The following is a 2511-nucleotide window of genomic DNA, read 5'->3' as shown; positions in this document are numbered from 1 at the left end:
CACAGAACTTCAATAAATAAAAAATGCAAAGCTCACCTTCAAGGCCAGCTGTCGACCATCTAGCACAGCCTTCTCAATTGAATCTTTTGCTTCCTACAATAAAAGTGGAGAGGACATCATTTACATGCACAGAACACCAATAAAAGAAGCTTGATCGCAATGCATGCTAATGTTTATATAATGGCAGCTAAAACACAAGTAAACAAGTTATTACCTTCAAATCTGCCTTTGCTCTCCATTGAGCTGTAATCAGTTCTTCAAGAATTTCAGGAAGTATTCCCTGAGATATTATCATTGTGCATTCTCATTATATCATTATAATGGACATAAACTTGTATACAAACTAATTAAATTCAATCATTCACTCATGTCTACCATAATGTTTATATATATAATAGAGTTTTAAAAAACTCACCTTTTGTAAATTGAATTTAACAAATGTTTCACTAGATGGAGTTTTGTTGACACATTCTGGGTGAAGGTTAAGTTCGCGAACATTCTCTAGCGTCACCTTCACAAAGACCATTATCTATTAGTTTTTGCTCCAATAAAAGCATCTACACTATAACTTATTTCATGTCAAATAATAGGATAGTTTCCAAGCAAAAAAATCCTGGTAGCAAATAGAAATGATAGCCAGAACAATCACCAGAGTGCAGTAACATAAATTATATGCCATCATAATAGACGTTCCTCAATGACAGTATCAACAGATACCAAGTCATCCACAATGTTAAGCATTATCTGCAATTTCTTGATACCATACCCAACCAGGACCAGTTTAGATGCTCCGCAAAACAGCCCTTCCATCTGAACACTTCTCACTACTTCTTCAAGTTTTTTCATGTCAGTTTCATCATCCCATGGCTTCACATCCAAAAGAATGGAGGACTTGCCAGACTCTTTCTTTTTTCCGGATGCCTTGATGGCAGCCGAACTTCTTCAGTAGCCTTCTTCTCCTCTTCAGTCTCCTCGCCAAAAATTTGAAATCTTCATCATCATGATCTTCTGCAGCTGAGGCCTTAAGGTCTTTTGCAATGGAGGGGTTGCAATTGCCTCCCCTGTGATGGGAGCAGATCCTCAACAGTGCACCACATCCTTCTCCTGAAACACCAGAGATCCTCAAAGTGCATCAATGTGATTGAACCACCGAGACTAAGGTACAATTGAAAGAAAGTTTGGTAGAAATGACACTTAAATGGACTGAATACTTGTAGTTAGATAAAAATTAACAAACCTTTTATGTACTCTATCTTCATTTGTCCCTTGCATGCCTTCATTTGTTCTGTGATATTTTGCAGCTGGCACCTTTTTTCAGTCCTGTATTTTCTGTTGTACTTTGTTCCCTTTCCCTGTTTTATTGACTTGCTGTTGGACTTGGTCTTTTGTAATGGACCCACATGTATTTTCTGGTTTGCTGAGATCTCCTCTTGGAAAGGAAGCACCAAGCAATTCCACTCTGTTTTTGGGTTTCACCCAGTCCATTTCATCCATTTTTTGCTCAACCCCGAGTTGTGATAATAGTATGAAAACATATTTGTTCAAGGGACAAAACCAGCCATCCTCTAAGCTTTAGCTCCTCATTAGGCTAGTATCCAACAAGTTACCATAAAACTTGTGGGCAACTGTGGTTTGTGTGAGGTAATTCTAGATTACAATGACACATTCTTGTTCTCTTCCATTTCTAAGTAAATTCCAATCATTATTTGATTCTTAAACCACGTTCCTCATAATGCATGAATTGTATAACACTGAATTCCTTTACTAGATAGCTAACATGCTATTAGTCATGTTCAGGGATTCTTTCACCATGCTTGAAATGATAAACGAGTTTTAAAGTTTTGCCCTACTGCTGATTGTATGGAGAGAAGTTAAATGGGTTGAGGTTGCGTACTGTTTAAGATTTTCCCCATACTGAAGTAGAGTTAAGGAAAGTGCTTTGTAGTTGATATCCCCTAGTTGGTTTATCTAGTTTGAATTGTGATTAAACTCATAACTCCTATAATTTACTAAATGAATTTATTGGCGCGCTATTTTGTTTGTGTTATATTCTGCTTGCTCTATTTATACTGAAAATTGTGAATATTTTCATGTGCAGTGTGTATGTTGGACCATCGAGTGCAGTATTGCTTTAAAAGGCGGGTTGACTGAGCCTTTGAGAGGAATTGGTGAGCCAGGAATAGCCAGGGGTGAGTCCCTTACTCTGTTGCATATTGAGGTAACAAATGCATACTATGCTGCAAATCTCTACCTTTCTTTATTTCTTTCAATAAATTTGTAACTTGGATGTTTTATGGTTTTGTCCAATAAATTCCACCCTACTGAAAGTTTAGAAATTTTTTGAAAGATGGATACGTTGTCTGATCTTTTGTTGTATGCTTTCTCTAGATACAACAACTCTATTTCAATGTAGTCGCTAATTGTTCTAGCTTTTCTTTCACTTTGATAGTTTCACATGACTACTCATTATTTTTTATAGTTTATAGTGAGTTCCCAACTATATGTATGACA

The 2511-nt window shown here is 36.6% G+C and overlaps 1 pseudogene; it reads right to left on the bottom strand.

Moving 5' to 3' along the window:
* Positions 1-678: 678 nt before the first annotated feature.
* On the bottom strand, positions 679-1494 carry LOC122289320 (annotated as a pseudogene).
* Between the last annotated feature and the right edge of the window lie 1017 nt (positions 1495-2511).

This window comes from Carya illinoinensis, chromosome 12 (assembly GCF_018687715.1).
Source record: "Carya illinoinensis cultivar Pawnee chromosome 12, C.illinoinensisPawnee_v1, whole genome shotgun sequence".
NCBI lineage: Eukaryota > Viridiplantae > Streptophyta > Magnoliopsida > Fagales > Juglandaceae > Carya > Carya illinoinensis.
The sequence above is the reverse complement of the archived record's forward strand: the minus strand, read 5'-3'. Positions and strand labels throughout refer to the sequence as shown.